General features: G+C 35.4%; 1 pseudogene; it reads right to left on the reverse strand.

The window, feature by feature from the left end:
• Window positions 1-5,424: 5,424 nt before the first annotated feature.
• Window positions 5,425-16,371, reverse strand: LOC143390990 (actin, cytoplasmic 2-like; annotated as a pseudogene).
• Window positions 16,372-17,737: the final 1,366 nt, after the last annotated feature.

A 17,737-nucleotide genomic window follows, 5' to 3' on the forward strand; every position in this document is an offset into this window, starting at 1 on the left:
ACTCCATTGCTGGGTTTCACTCATTAACTCTTTCCATACCAGCTTCTACCTTTCAAATTTATATTCAGCCAAAATTTTATCTTCTCTAGGAAGCACCCTTGAATACCCTAAATGGAAAATTTTAATGTACATCCTAGAGTCCCCTTATATACTTTTTTTATATAACAGTGTCATGGTGGTTCCATTTTGTTTTGTAGGATAGAGTATGATGGGTATGATCCTTTCCAATGGATTGTATGTGTGTGTGTGCACATATATCCATAGGTATTATGTATATTATATAATATATAATATTTGCCTTCTAAATACATGTATGAATGTAAATAATGTTTTGCTTTCATAACAAAGAAATGTGTGTTTATATTCATTTATATATATGGATAGATACCTATTTATTTCTTATAACACTGTAGAATGCCATGGACAGAGAAAAGGGTTGATAATCGTTATTTAGAAGAATTCCTGAATAAATGGCTTACTGGACAATTCCAGTAATTTTAGTAACTGGAAAACTTTACAGGGCAGACTTATAGGAATAGAGACCTTTATCTTCATCTGGAATTTTTTTTTCAGTACTAGAGATTGCACCCAGGGTGCTCTGCCTCCGAGTCACAGTCTTGACCCTTTTAACTTTTTTATTTTTAGATGGGATCTCACTAAATTGCTAAGGCTGGACTCAAACTTGTCATTCTCCTGACTCAGCCTCTGGAGTTTCTGGGATTACAGCTGTGCCTTATTGCCCCTACCTAGTTCTTTACATTATAATAGAAATATGTGTATTTTCCCTACTTGCCCCTCCCACCATTGGAAAATTCCAAATTGCCTCACAAGTTGTGGTAACTATAAAATCTTGGACTAAGTCTCTCATATTTTAACCTATACTATGATCCACAAGGATCCAAGAGGCGTAACAGATTTTCTTTCTGCCATTCCTTGAATATTAGTTATATAAACTGCATCCCCCACTGCTTGTGTATTGAGTATGTGAAAAATATAGTCTAATATTAAACCTTGGGTATGGTTTTACAGCGCACTGTGCAGAAACAAGTTCAGTTTCTTGAGAGCACCAGACTATGATAAAGGAGAGACTTTAGTATTAGAGAGTCTTGTAAAATGAGAGGTCTTCTAAATGAGAAATAGGACAAGTTCAATAAAACAAAACTTCTTCAATGAATGAACATATATATCTGCATAGAAAATCCAGGTGGTCACCAAACCTTTTTTCTTGGGCTTCAGTTTGTGTGCCCTCAAAAAAATGTATAGGCTTTTATAGTACTCAAAACAAATAAAATCCCTTGTTACCACAGTTGTACTTAGAATTCATGGCAGACAAGGATGCAATGAGTATAATCTATTTGCTAACAAGCACAGCTAGCATTGCCCAATTAAGTAAAAACTGGGAGAGAAAGTCATTTTCCTCTTTAATGCTGTTAGATGTTTTTATAAGTGTGAATAATTGGGAAAATTTAACAGTGAACGTATCCTCTGAATTTTGGGTAGTAATTATGGTGGAGGGTCTGACCTTTTCAACATTCCTATGTGCTCTGCCTTGAGTCCCTTGAAGGTTAATGCTGTACATCACTGGGCTCATAAAGCATTGCTGAAAGATAGAGGGCAGAATTTGTGCATAATTATTTCTCATTCTTTGGGTTTAAAGGCCCTGAATGAGGTTTTCTTCTGATGCTGGTCTCAACTGACAATATCTACTGGCAGGAAAAATAAAATCGTATGTGAGTTTCCAGAGATAGATCCCAGAAAAACTGAGCACAGCTTCTAGTTTGGATCAAACCTTTTCCTCCTTCCAGTATGCTTACTGAGGTATTGGGAACCAAGTCTAGGAGCCACCATTTCAATGCTGTATTCCTGCTTCCCACCCAATGGGCATATGAGAAACACCTGGTAGCCTGGAAACATTTGGAGAAAATATCTGTGTCTAGGGGAGCTGTCCTATCCCACTCCAATATTAAAGCAAGTCTAAGTTTTCATTTCATGTTTTTAACTTTAATAGTTCTGTAAATCCAAAGCTGGAAATACTCCTAGGATATGGACAGAGCACAAAGCTGGACATGTGCATCTAATTAAGCTAAATTCTGCTCATAATTTATGTCTGGACTTTTTTTTTTTTTTTAGAATGAGTTTAGGGGGAAAGTTTGATCCATTTTGAATCCTCACTAAAGCAAATCTTGCATCAGATATTTAGGAACAATTAGTCTTGTGTCATTTTGCACAAAAAAATTATTATAGAAAAACAATATTTATGAGAGGGGTATGGAAAAGATCGAGTTGTACATTTTCTTTTGTATTAAAGTTTTAAACTGCATGAATAGGTTTTATTATAAGGAAAACTAAAGGCTAGATTTATTTTTTTATTAATTTAACTTATTGAATAGAAGGTACAAATTCAAAGAGGTATTTCACTTTAATTTGGTGCTCAGTTTTATAGTTTGTCAAAGAGTCAATTCACTTTACAAATTATGGAGAAACACTACTTAAGTCCATGCTCACCTAAGAGTAAAAGTTTTTGAGTTTCACCTGTAAGTAGTTTCGTCCTTGTGGTTATATTGTTTTCAGCTGGGAAGGTGCCTTGTCTAAATGCAATAAGGATTTTATTTCTCTTTTAATGTGCCTTGCAAGATAAAGTGCTTCAACAACCAAATATGTGCCCACTGAAATGCTTTGAGGTTTGTTCTTTATACACTGTACAGAATTGTGGAGAAAGAAGTCTCTCTTGACTCAAACTGGTACAGCCAATATTTTAATTCAAATAAGAGCATTCATCTGGGAAGCTGGCAAATCTGAACTACAGCCCTCACCCCAAACTTGTTTTCTTTCTTTCTCTGGACTGACTACAAATTAACAAATAACTGGCAGTCACTTGAAACTTGATACCTTTTAACCCAAGGCAGTGTCTTGATACCTTTTAACCCAAGGCAAGTCTTTTGACTCTATATCAAAAATAGAGGGAGTGTTTATTTCTTAAAGAAAACAGAGAGGATTTGAGAGACTTTATGTCTTTGACACTGAGATCATTAAATATCTAAAGTTGTCATGACATCTCAAATTGCCTTCACATATCAGCAGGTTTATTATAACAAGTATTTAATTATAAATAACAATAAAAATGACCAAACAACCATTATAGTGTTTTGCATTTTATAATGCTTAGGAAAAAGAAAACATAAAAATAACTCTGCTGAAAACATGAGGGATCTATATCAGAAAGATGAAATTGCAGAACTTGAAACATATGGGCTTGTTAAGTCCTTCTCCTTAACTCACTCATCACTCAAGAAGCAGCCTGAATTGCAATCTAAAATTGACCATTTCAGGAAAAGCAAACCTCAATCTTCTCCAGAGGGTCCAATATGGGTTGTGGTCATTATTTTTTACTACCAGTAATTTTAAATCTTCTTGGAAACATTACCTTTCTAATTTACTGTAAAATTTGATGGTTATCTGAAACCACACTTGAGATGTTGGTAAACAAGATGTGCAGAGTATGGAGCAGGAGGAAAATAAGCACTAAATAAAACAACAAAAACCAACATAGCATGAACTTGGAAGTCATCTAGCTTTAAGATGCTTCATAAATTTCAATTCAGCAGAAAATCCATCCAGTTTCTTTCTTTTTGTATGTTTACCTGTGGACCTACAGCAAGCTATAATATGACTTCATGCCACTGGGAATTTGTAAGCAGTGACACTTCAGGAGAAAATAGAATCTCCTCATGTTCATCTTCAAAAATGCAGTGGCGCAAGGAAGCCATTCAGAGAAACAAAGTAAGCAAAATGGTAGCGTTTGTCAAAGTATTTTCTTCTCAAATAATATCTGTCTCACAAACTCCCCTAAGAAGATGAACTGCTACTGAATATCTATAGTTGTTCTGACTTTATAATGAAAATAATACTCTGTAATAGGTGAGTTCTTACTAGCAAAAACAAACTAAGTCTCATCACTTCTACAATGAAGGAACAGTTGAGTTACCCTGTTATTGGGTTTATAAAGAAAGTTAAAGTTTAAGAGGGGTCAACATTTCACAAGGTATTTATTAATTCAGTAAACTTGGAAAATATGCAAATTTTATTAGCAGGGCAGCTATTAACATTAACATAGATTTTCCCCCATATAGAAGAAACAAAATATTCAATCACAATTGAAAATTTGAAAAAATAAATAAAGATTTAGATTCTTCTTGAGTTTAACAAGGGAAGTTTAATAAAATCCAATTTCATTACAAAGTTATATAGTCAACTAGTTATAGAGACTATAACTAGTAGTGGGTTTATTTGTACTTCTTACTAATCCTCTAATAAAAGATCAATAATATTTAAAAACAGAAACCCACAGAGTCAAAGCAATAAAATAGCAACAAAATTTTAACTAGTAAATGTGGATAGATAAAGTGTTCCAATATAGCAAACATGAAAAATGAAATCTTAAACTGTCAATAGGGTTAGGGGGAAAAATCTGATTTACTCCAAAGAATTTCTAACATTCTCAGGCAATGGTGATGCCAGGTAACTGAATGTGGGAGGTGAAGGTAGAATTTTTAAAACAAGAGGATCACTTGGAAAAATACCTAGGATACAGAAAATATCAGCAGTTTCTTCTTCCACATGAGCTGTGGTCTAGAAACTTGTTCTCTGTAGAAGAGGTTCTCTGGCTAGAAAACAGCAGGCAACATCAGGGGTAGGGTTTCATACTACATAGGAGGATAAAGTAAATGTTACTGGACTTGGAATTTATTTATTTATTTGCATAGTAGCACTTTATTTTTCCTTACTACATGAAATGCTGCCAGGGCCTAATGTTCTCACATAACAGTACAAAACCAAAAATTGATTGTCATTTCTGAAATAATTGAGTACAAAAATACTTTACATAATGAATAAATTTACATGTATAAATGGAAACCATTTTCAACTCAAGGCAAGTATTAACCAATGGTAGACAGGAGGGAAAATATCACTAAGAATGGCAAGAAGTGACAACTAGTTCAGGAACTCTTGCCAGTCAGAGCAATCCTGGAATACTGTCAGCCAACACAGGAATACCCTACACAGATCACTGCTGTGGTCTCAGATTTTCCAAGCTATGAACTCTCTCCTGTAAGCATGCTCTCACTTTAGGTTCTAGGTGATTGAGCCACATGGACTAAGGACTTAAATCAAAACTATGCACAGGGCATTAAACATACACCAATGGAACAGTTAACTTGAACCCAAAGTCAAATCAGCAACAAGTTCTATAATCCAGTGCTGGCAGCAGATAAAGGTTCAAGGACAAATCTCTTCTCAAAGGCTTATGCCTGTTTCATAAGGCTAGCATGAGGAATATACACTTGGCAGGGCAAATTTATACTTCAGAATCAGCTCATACAGCAGGTGCCTGGCACCTGATTGATTCACCTAGAAGTATCTGCATTAGACAATAGAGGGGCCCAACTAGTTGTACTCTTGCTTTCTGATCCACATCAGCTGTAAGGTAGACAGTGAGGCCAGGATGGAGCCGCCAATCCACACAGAATATTTTTGCTCAGAGGGAAATGATAATCTTAATCTTCATGGTGCTGGGCACCGGGGCTGTGATCTCCTGCATCCTGTCAGCTATGCCTGGGTCACACATGAACTCCTGCTTAGCAATGGTGGTGAAGCTATAGCTGTGCTCTGTCAGATATTCATGAGGTAAATTGTCAGGTCCCAGCCAGCCAGGTTTAGACACAGGATGGTGTGGCGGAGGGCATAGCCCTCATAGACGGGCACTGTTTGGGTGACCCCATCACCAGAGTCCATGACAATACTAGTGTTATGCTCAGAGGCATACAGCATGGCCTGGATGGGCATATACATAGCCAGGGTATTCAAGGTCTCAAATGTGATCTGAGTAATCTTCTCTCTGGTGGCCTTGGGGCTCAAGAGGGCCCTGGTCAGCAGCACCAAGTGCTCCTCAAGGGCCACACGCAGTTTGTTGTAGAAAGTGTGGTGCCAGATCTTCTCCAAGTCGGTCCAGTTGGTGATGATGCCGTGCTTGATGGGGTACTTCAGGATGAGAATGCTATGCTTGCTATGGGCCTCATTGCCCATGTAGGAGTCCATTTAGGCCATGCCCACCATCATGCCCTGGAGGCTAGGGCTCTGGGCAATGGAGACAGACACAGCCTGGGGGTCGTGGCACCTGTTTGTTGCCAGCAAAGCCAGCTTTGCACATGCTAGAGCCATTGTCAATCGCAAGCGTGGTGATCTCTTCTTCAGTTGCTGTTGGCAGAGGGGCAGGAAGACATGGAGCACCAGCCAGTGGCCAGCGAGTGATGTGATGTGGCCTTGAAATTTTTCCTAAAAAGACTTAATCATAGCTCCATATAGTAAAACCAATAGCCAACAAGCCTAGACCATGAACAATGAATACAGAATTTCCAATCAGCTTTTTTTAAAAAAAATTGGTTCTTCTTTAGTTATACATGACAGTAGAAACCATTTTGACATAATTATAAAGCATATAATATATCTTACTTGAGTTCAGACCCTAGTACCTCCAATCAGCTGCTTGGTGCCCTAATCATTAATTGGAGCAGACTATAAAGGATCACCAGGCATCTGGGGGAAATATCTGATATAAATGGCAACTGTAACAATGCAGAGGAAACAAAATATACAGTCATCATTGTGTTTATTTTCCACATTTGAGAAAAATATGCAATACTTGTCTTTCTATGCCTGAATTATTTCACTTAGCATGATGACCTCCAGTTTCATCCATTTTCTACAAATGACAGGATTTCATTCTCACTTATGTCTAAATGAACTCTATTGTGTACATTTTTCTTTATCTATTCATCTGTTGACAGGAACTTGGCTAAGTTTTATATCTTCTCTGTTATAGTTCCACAATAAACATAGTTGTGCAGGTGTCTCTGATTCATTTTTAAGTTAATTTTTGTACAGAGTAAGAGATAGGAGTCTAGTTTCAGTCTTCTATGTGTAAATATCCAATATTCTTTGCGTTTGTTGAAGTGGCTGTTCTTTCTTTGATGTATGTTTTTGACATTTTTGTCAAGAATCAGTTTCCTGAAGATATATGGGTTTATTCCTGAGTTCTCTATTCTAATCTACTGGTCTCCAGGTGTATTTTTATGCCAGTGCTATTCTGTGTCTGTCACTATGGTTTGGTTCTGTAATATGTTTTAAAATCAGGAATTTTAATGCTTTCATCATTGTTCCTCCCTCACTCCTCAGGATTGCTTTGGTTAGTTGAGATCTTTTTTGCTTCTATATGAATTTTAGGATTCTTTTATAGTTCTGTAAAGAATGTCTTTGGTATTTTGTGAGGATTGCATTGACTCTAAAAGTCACTTTTTTGTATTATGGACATTTTAACAATATTGAATCTTCCAATCCATGAACATGGGATATCTTCCCATATTCTTGTTTCTTCTTCAAATTTTTTTCCATATTTTGTAATTTTCATTGTAGAGTTTTCTCACATCCTTAGTATTATCTCCAGGTTTCTTCTCCTAATTTCTTCCACAGCCATTCATTATTGGTGTATAAAAAATTTATGTATGTAGACTTTACATACTGCTACTTTACTGTATTTGTTCGTTCTAAAAATCTTTAAGTGGAATCTTTGGAGTTTTCTATATACAAAATCATATCATGGTGAATAATCTTTGTAGTTCTATTGGATTTGGTTTGCTAGTATTTTGTTGAGAAATGCAAGGATGAGAGGAGGTTGATACTCTCTATAAGTACTAAGTTATAGAGAGGATCAAGAAGTTCTTGTGTGTGATTGAGTGCCAGAGTGACTATAGACAAGAAAAATAAACTGCATATTTTTAAAAGTTAGAAGAAAGTATTTAAATGTTTTCATGATAAGGTAATGATAAACATTATATGATGTGTGAGTGCTCGAAACATCACAATACCTCATAAATATGCACAATTTTTTATATCAATTAAAAATATATTTATTTAAAAAAAGAAATCAGAAATTCTCTAAAACCAAATATATATGAATCAATATTAAAAATTCTTAAAGTAGAAATAAAAACTCAAATAAATCTAGGAAGACCAAATAAAAAATCTAGAAAACAGGAGAAAGATAAAAAACTAAGAAATAAAGAAAGTTAGAGGTCAGTTTTTTAAGTTTTCATATTTAAATAACAGGGATTCCAAAAGAAATCATAGAAACAATAAAGTATAGAAATTATTATTTTTAATTGATTTTATTTTTTAAATACATGACAGTGGAATGAATTACAATTCTTATTACACATATAGAGCACAATTTTTCATATCTCTGCTTCTATATAAAGTTTGTTCACACCAATTCATGTCTTCATACATGTACTTTGGATAATGATATACATCACATTCCACTTTCATTGCTAAACTCCTGCCTCCTTCCTTCCCCTCCCACCTCTCTGCCCTATCTAGAGTTCATCTATTCCTTCCATGCTCCCTGTCCCTACCCCACTATGAGTCAAACTCCTTATATCAGAGAATAATGACATAGATCAAATACCTCAGGAGTTAGAAAATATTGAGAATTTTTTTCAGCTGGAGAAGAGTTTGGATGTAAAGTAGTAATGTGTTTAGAAATCTAAGTAAATAAAAATTTAAAAAGGATTATTAGCTTCAGAGAAAATAAGCCGAAAAAGGAAAAAATGTAAAACTAATTATAGTACATATTCAATTCTGCTTAATATTTAAATAGTCATAATAATATACACCCCAGATACTGATGGAAAATATGACATTACTCTATTGAGATGAAGGGGATGAAGATTTGGACACATTTGTAAAGTTTGTGAGAGAAAATTAAGTGACCTTAAAAGTAGGTAATCAGTAAATAAAGCCTAACAGAAAAATCTGGAGAGGTATGATAAGTTAATTATTAAAGATTAAAGATTTAAAGATATGAGTACAAAAGAATAAGCCAAAAGACTTAAAGGGTTTCTAGAGAGAGGGAATTTAAGGGAAAGGGATTGACTGGAGGGCTTCTTGTTTTTTCTAACATGGAACTAGTTACTTGCCTTTAACCTACATATGTGTAAAACTTAAAAGCATTCATTAAAAGAACAACAATTTTGCTGATGCCAAATTCAAGGTAAAGACTGTTTTAAAATTTTAGACCTGTTTGTATTGGCAGGAAATATTGGTTTTGATTTATACAATGACATATTCAGAATTAAATTATATATCACAATAATTTAAATAATAAATTTTAAATCACTTCTAATGTTACTTGATTAATAATAAAGTTATCCCCCTTTATAAGGGAAATATTTTGTATTAATTATAACTAAAAATGATAATAGATAATCATGCATTTATATTTGTTATTATTGATACCTAGCAATAATATCATTATTATATAAAAATGACATAAATTATCGCTCAGCACAAGACCAAAATTATAACCATTGTTTACATTTTAGATATAAGCATAATTGGATGGATTGTATCATTGCAGATATAGAGTTCATAATTTGGATTTTTTTTTTTTGGCAAAGGAGATCTACACACATTTTGAATAAACATGAGTGTCTGTGAAAAAAATTACAATTTATCAGATCTATGACAAAGCTTTAATAAAGCATTGTTATTTAATATTCATACAAATTTTGAGGTAATATAATTTTCATTCCTGTAAATGAGAAAATAAAGCATAAGGTAGCCTAAGACATCAAATTTAATCTCCTAATTTGTGGATACTGCAAGATACACCCTTTCTTCCGGGATGGAAAATGTATGATATTGCAAGGTCAAGTTTGCTCCTTCCTACCTTCTTCATCTTGATTTTTAAGTGTCAGTGACTGTGACATTTAATATTGTTTTGAACACTCTTCCTACAGGTAAATGTTCACAATCTTGCCTATTAAAATAAAATCTTTCACTAAAGTAATATAATCTTTCTGTAATACAATCTAATTCATTTACCTATAGCAACATGGAGATTTTGTAGATACTCACCAAAAGATCTTAACAAGATGACAATGATTCATAAAGTTTATATAAAAGAGGTAATACTAAGGATTGAACCTAGGGCCTCACACATGCTAGGCAAATGCTCTCCACTGAACTATATTCCCAACCCTGAAATAGAAATTCTTGGAACAAAGTGGGCCGTTAGAGATTCAAAAAATGAAAGCAAAGAAGAGGATGGATGTTTTTCAGCTGGGGATAGAATAAATTACTCTCTTTGGGGAATGGCATCACTCAGATAAGATTACCCAAATGATTAAAGGCCTGAAAAATGTCCCATTGAGAAAAGTCTAAACTATCTGAGGTAGCTTAGTGTACAGAATGGAAAGTGAGAGAGTACATATTAATGAATAGTTTTTGAGTTTAGAAAGAAGTATCATTTAGAGGAATTTTCTGCTTTAATGGGGTTTGAACATAAAGAATTAGTTGATGATAAAGCACAGGGAACTTTTGCTAAATATGGTAGAGGTTGTTAAATACTGAATTAACTACCAAGCAGTGTTGCAGGCTGTCTTCAAAGGAGAATGTTACAAACATACTATTTTAACCATCTGGAATGATTCTCTGTGGCACTATGGAACATCATGGGATATGAAATAAATCAGAATTACCCTTAAGTGTTCTTTAGTTTTCTAATTTAAGGTTCAATATGAAACTTTTGCTTTGCTTTCTTTTTCAGAACTCTGCAACTGATGACACAAGTCCTGTTGTGTAAGGATTCAGATTTAGATGAGATTGCCAGCAATCCTCTAGGCTCCTTGCTACTCACAGTGTGGTCCAGCAGCAGAAGGAGTAGCACCTGAAAATTTAATAGGTAGGATGTCAGGCCCACTTGCAGACCACTTGAATTAGAACTCATCCTTCAGAAATACCCCAGGTGATGCTTCTATGCTGGAGGTTTGGGAAGCACTGGTAGAGTCCATTACCTGTATCCCTACAATAAACTATCCCTGCTGTCTTTCTAATCAGATTTCTTTTTATATTCTTCCAAAAGATAATATGAAAGAAAAAAATTCTACTTTGACTTCAATGATTACATGGATGTGTGTGTGTCTATGATAGATAGATATAGGTTTTTATTGTATCAGACAAATTATTCTCCAGAAAATAAGAAAAAAAATTATTCAAGGTTTCTCACTCAAAGACATTTTAAAAAGAAAAGAAAAGGAAATACACACACAAACATCAAAAAAATCCATTTGGCCACCAGGCTCTCCGCAATGAAAAGGGACAAGTGAACACTGAATAAATTCAGGTTTTGTATGATGGTTTCTGTTTCACAGAAAACTAAAGGTAGTGGTTGTCTCATTTTTTGTTTCTGTTTCAATATCTATCTTTCTCTCTGCTTCTTGCTACATCTCTCTTTACCTCTCTCTCTGATGTGTGTGTGTGTTCATCAATGTGCACATGCATAGCACAAATGTGTGTTTGTATAACCAAAAACCTTGGGAATGTTGTTGTTTCAGCTTCACCATCCTTATGTTACTTAAGTCAAGATGTAGAGCTAGCTCTTTGGTTTTGAAGACCAATAAAAATTAAAACCAAGAAGGAAAGTTTTGAAAAATATGGTACAAATCAACTACCAGTATTAAGACAATGTGGAAGTCGAAAGAACAACTGAATACCATTACAGAGTAAAATGAAAGTCAACTATGTTAGGAGAATAGGGAGTTTCATAATGATTATTAGGGTTGTAAGCTTTTGCAAAGATAATAAAAGATGTCTGTTTATTTTAATTTTTCCAATCAGCCTTCCCAAATTTATTATGAAAATTTATTTAATTATTTTCCTTTCCCAACTTTTCCCTATATGATCTAAATTAAATAAAATTATTTTAAATGCCATTATATCTTGCCTCCCCTCCCCTTTACTTGTCCCAATGCCCTTGTAAGAAAAGACAGATTGAGCTGAAGGAAATGAAATATTTGATGGTAAGCATCATCCTAAAGATAGCAAATAATACAGTTTAAAATATGGAACATTCTCCCTGAACTAATTTAGAAAATGATTACCACTAGAGTGGCCAAGTTAACTCAAACTCATTCAGGCCAATTTGTTTCTCTGAATGAAGCATGAATTCTCTGGAAGACAAAGCCTGTTGTAATTTTAAAGTGTTTAAATTTTTCATTTAAATAAATATAGCTTTACTTTAATTATTTTTTTAGAAGTGACCTTTCATATTTTCAGTTTACAGACTAACAGATAAGAAATTCCTCCCATCTGATGCTGTACATTTGTCTCGCACTTCTACAGTAATTAGTGAGGTTTCTGGATGAATTATGCCATTTAACATCTGTTATTAACTATAACCACATTTATTGCCTCATAACAATATCATTACAAAGGAAAGCTGTGCAGATGAGAAGCATTTCTTTGTAAATCTTAATAAGTGTACAATGTGTGTGTAAATATTTACTTTTCCATAATTTTCTCCCTGTTTAATTGTGACTCTGCATCCAGCCATTCTAATTAGGTTGAATTTTCAGCCTTTTAGCATTTAGATTTTTAAGTAAAACGCTCTGTTGATGAAATTTTCTTGCTTTTAATCTGTATTACATGTTCCAGAAAGTTCTGTCTGTGGAACTTCAAAGCTTTAAATAGGAATTTGTTAAAAGGAAGGCTAGCAATGAGACCGGAGTGCTGTCACCATTATAGATTTCAGCAACTGACCCAAGTTTCTTTCTTTCTTTTCTTGTTTTTATAAAATTACATTGTCAAAAAAATGGGAAATTTGCAAAACTTCACATTAGTTCTTTTATGAGGAACTTAAGTCATGCTCTTTATTTCCTTGTGTTCTTAAGTAGAAAAGAAACAGCTGAATAGAAAGAGCTGGAGCTTCTATCACCTCATTGGGAGGAAAAAAGAAGCAAACTATGAGATAAAAGAACTCTCATCTCTGAGTGTTGGGGGTCACTACTGGAGGGAGAAATGCTTAGTTAACTCTGTATGACTTTCAGTGCAAGGAGGGAAGGGCCTGTGTTTGGGGTTGAGATAGGACAGGAGTGAGTTGAGCATATCAGTCCTAGTCCTTGGGTGTTGAACTTTTAATGGGAAATATGCATTATTATCTTAAATTATTATCTAGTGATAGTGCAGAGAGTTAGAGAGCAGGATGAAGAAATATAGAATTAGAAAAACCTGACTCAGGGCACTACATATGTTTACATTCTTGGTGAGAGCAGTATCTGAGACCACTACTGACAACAGTATCAATAAAATCTAACACATACACACAACTTACAATGTATATGTCAGATTCTTTTTTAAGTACTTGACCCCCTTGCCAGCCTAATGAGATGAGTTCTATAGTCATCATCATTCCCATTTTTCACACGAGAAAAGAAATGCAGAAAGGTCAATTAGCTTGTCCAAGAACACACAGCTAATTAGTTTCATAGCCAGGGTTCAAGTCTGAAGTTGGCTCTGGAGTCTGCTCATAGACACTACTCTCTATTGTGTCCACTAATGACCAAGTCAGTAACTTCTATTATTGATGGATCTACTACTATGCACCATGCTCTGTCTTAATGCCTTTTCAGACATTATCTTATTAAATCTTCATAACACTATAAAGTATAATTGGTTATGCTTACTTTACAAGTAGGAAGACTACAATGGACATGAGAGAAGCCAGCATTTGGACTGTGGCCTGAGCCTCTATCTTGGCTTTGATTAGCTCAAGACATGATCTCCATGTGCTCTTTAGAAAATGGCCTCCAGCATATGGGGAGCTTAGTGTAGCACCAGGAACAGGGAAGATAGTACTGAGTTGGAAGTGCCCTGGGCACACAATAAATGTAACATGAGTATTATATTCCAGGGTGGCCACAGGGCAGGGCCATGTAATGTAGATGTTCTGCCTACAGAGTCTAAAGGAGCAGTGTGGACAGCTGCCCAGGAGAGGACACTGAATCTCATGCATACTTTCACAGAACAGAAGGAACATGAGGAAGAACTAGGATTGGTTTGGATTTGGTTGTCTTTTTTTTTTTTTGCAGTTGGGAAAAAATTATCTTGAATTTTTAACCCTTCCAATGACGAGAAAACATAATATTTACCATTATCCTATTCCAACTTTTCCTATAGAGGAAATGAGGCATGATACCTGATGATCAAGCAAAGACAAAGAGGAGGAAGCTAGGAAACTAGAGTGAAGCTAAGCACTTCAAAGTGGGAATAGAGAACAATTCAGCTGATCTGTCCCAGGCCTTTGAAGGAAGACTGACTAGCAGGAATTATAGACAGAACCACTTCTGTGGGCAAAACTGCCACAGCTCTTGGGGGAAGCTCAATAGAAGGAATGAAAGGATTTATTCTGTTGGTGGAGAGTCTGAGCTCTTTTTTAAGTCAAGAGGCAGGTAGGGAGTTGACATAAATACAAGAGCATTTTCTTGTGAGGTAGGAAAGGAAAAAGAGTGCTGATAAAGCAGTTATAAGCAGTGAAAACTGGGATGGCAATAAGGTACTCTCAATAGAAATAAAAATTGGGGCATAGTCTCTAAATTTAGCTTACTGGTTTGTTGAAACTTCATATCATCCAACAGAAACTAGGTTTGCAGATGTTGTCTGGTTCACTTTGATAATATTGTTTATTCCTTGGGATCCTTTGGGTACTCTCTCTCTTTTGGGCCAAGAACACTGAAAGAATCTATAGCAAAAATATCTAGGTTTAGACAACTGGTTGATGGAACAATGGAAGGATATATTAAGGTCAGAAGTAATTCCACAATTATGTACCTAGAAGGAGTCAGGAGAGAGAGCTTGTGTTGACCATGGGATAATACTTTTGAATTCATATATGACAAATTTACTGCATCTTAAACTGTGTGGTTTCGGACCCAAACAACTTATGTGGATTTTGTCACCCTATCTAATGTCATCATGCTGATATTCTATTCTAGATATTAAGTAACAGTTATGATTTCTGTTGTCCAAGTCAACTAGATCGCCAGAAAGACAGGAACAGAGCTCAGTCTGATGTGGGGCTTCAGACACTAGACTCTTAACTGAAGTATCTTTAATCTTTTGTGAATCATTAAAATTCAAGGTCAATATATAAAATAGCTTGTATTACCACATCAAAGTTGGATTTTCATTAAGTTGGAAAGCCTGACAGATGTCTCCTGCCAAAAATCTCAGTTCTTAAGAGGAATTTCAAACCTACCAATTTCTCATCCCTTCTGCCATTCACCCAGGCCCTCAAAGATCATTAATATTGACTTCACAACCTCATTTCTCTGATAAAAAGATATTATCTTAACAGGGCTGTCTTTGGCCATCACTAGTACTGACACTTATATTTATATAATGTTATTAAAACATTAGGTTGATGCTTTCACATTGTCCTGGATCCACACAGCATCATCTAGCAGAAGCAATCTAAAAGGAGTGGGGAGGAATGTCCCAATTTTAAAAATCAAAAGCCTAAGGTTCAATTGAGAGCCAATGGCCCCACAAGACCACTTGTGCGTAGCATAACCAGGGCTGAAATTGGTTTTTTGATCCCTAGACCGATGATTTTTTTTTTTTTCACTTTGCCACTTTTGGATCTAACTCCAAATCTCAAGAACCATTAAGACTGTAAAGATAAAGACAATCTTACATCTCTCTTAGAGAAGATGATGCACAATTCCCAAATTAACTCGGATGTAATGTAGGAAGACTTTCACTTAGAGCTGAGGAAGATTTTACATTTAACCCAGAGAGATTGAAAAACACTAGACTTCACTAACAGCTCTTCATAACATCTACACAAATCATGTGAGCCTATTTCTAAGAATACTTGTATCTGGCTGTCACACTTGATTTTGTCTTCTCATGAGTAGAGTGGCTTTCTTCTGTAATCCTCAAATCACTTTGCTTCCCACTCTTAAAAGTCCTGAGCAGGGTAGCTATTGCCTCATGACATAACTTATGCTGGAGAAACACAGAACAACTCTGAGGAACTTCTCACGGTTTTATGAATACTATTTTTGATCCTGGGAATTTCAGTGACCTGGAAATCTAGTTTAAAAATAGCTGACATTCTTAAACTAACCTCCTTCTTTGCCTGGTTATGGCAATTTCATGTGACAAAAACACATTCCAGAGACTTGCCAGTACAGTGATTTTTATAAAGACAAGTTATTCTTGACAACTGTTAGGTAAGTTTCTTCCCTCCTTTTCATTCAGTGAGACCTTAGCTAGATATCCTATAAACTAATGCACTGATACCATGAATACCCCTAACAATGCAATTGGAAAAATGAAATAATCTCAGGAGTGTCCTTCTTTATGAGCAGGTAATAATAGAAAAATAGATGTATTTTTCCAGTGTTTAATTTTCTGTTCCTCTGGAGAACAATGTCAACTTATATTCACTTACCTCAAGAGAACAGGGCTTGACATTTTCTAGAGGGCAGGAATTAGAGGTCAGATAGTTACTCAGTCGCATTCAGAAACTTCCAAGAAAATCCTGAAACACTACACACATTGAAGGCAAAATAAAAAAGAAAAGAAAAGAAAAGAAACTACTGAGAATACCTGTTCAGCTGATTGGCTTTCAACTAATTGAGAACTATTAACTTTGACAAAATTATTGCTAAAACATATTCCAAAGATGCATATTTGGACATGTCTTTCTCCTCCTAAAACTCCCTCTGTCTTCCTATCACATCACCATGAGATAGAACTTAAAGCCTTGACACATCATTTTCATAATCTGGGCTGCACCATCTCTTTACCTGTATCTCTTGTCATTTCACTCCACCCCCAAGAAGAATGTAAGTCTTTGTGCATCCTAGGCCTCCTTTTTCCTGAAATGACCCTCTCATCACCCTGCTCAAATGGAAAACACCCACTCTTCTTTCTAAATGCAACTCAAATGACTCTGTTCTTTGAAGTCATCTTTTCTGCCTTTCCAAGGTGATGTTGAAAATTCCTCCTCTGTGCTCCAAGTTATCTTATATGTAGCTCTACTCTGGTCCTTCTCCTCCTCATCATCTTTTTCCTCATATTGTGTTGGATTTGTCTTTTATCTTGCTGTTTCATAGCAGGATGTAACCTGCTTGAAAGCAGGTATCATGTAAAAGAATAAATGATTACATCCTGTGCTCAAAATGGGAGAGTGTAGATAACAAATGTAACACATATACTTATTTTCCTCCAGTGAAATATTTTGTGTCTTTAATGTGTCTTTACTTTTTGAGGTGGACCCAAAGCAGGTCAGCAACTGTTGTGGTTATTCTCTTATACTTTCCCTAGACAGCCTATCATGGTTTGGTTATTAGGTATCTCCCAATAAGTTCATGCAATAGACAATGCAGGGACATTAGGAGGTTAATTGATTATATTATCAATATAATATAATCAATCCATTCAATAGTTAAATAATTGGAAAGAATTACTGGGTGGCAACTAGGCAGTGTGGGTGTGGTTGGACCAAACAGGTCATTGGGGATGTGCCCTTGATGATTGTATCTTGTCCTCCTGGCTTCCTGTGCTCTCTCTTTCTGCTTCCTGGTTACCATAAATTGAGCAGTTTTCCTCTGCTACCATGATGTTCTGCCTCCATCTTGGGTGCCGAACAATGGACTCTGCTGACCATGGACTGAGATCTCTGAAGCCATGAGCCAAAATGAACTTTTCCTCCTTTAGGGTGTTCTTGTCAGGTATTTTGGTCATAACCACAGAAAGCTGACCAATGCATGTGCCAATCCCTTCCTAGAGTGAGATCAATTGAAAATGCCTTTGTAACTTCAGAGCAATAATCAGC

This window comes from Callospermophilus lateralis, chromosome 2 (genome assembly GCF_048772815.1).
Source record: "Callospermophilus lateralis isolate mCalLat2 chromosome 2, mCalLat2.hap1, whole genome shotgun sequence".
Taxonomy (NCBI): Eukaryota; Metazoa; Chordata; class Mammalia; order Rodentia; family Sciuridae; genus Callospermophilus; species Callospermophilus lateralis.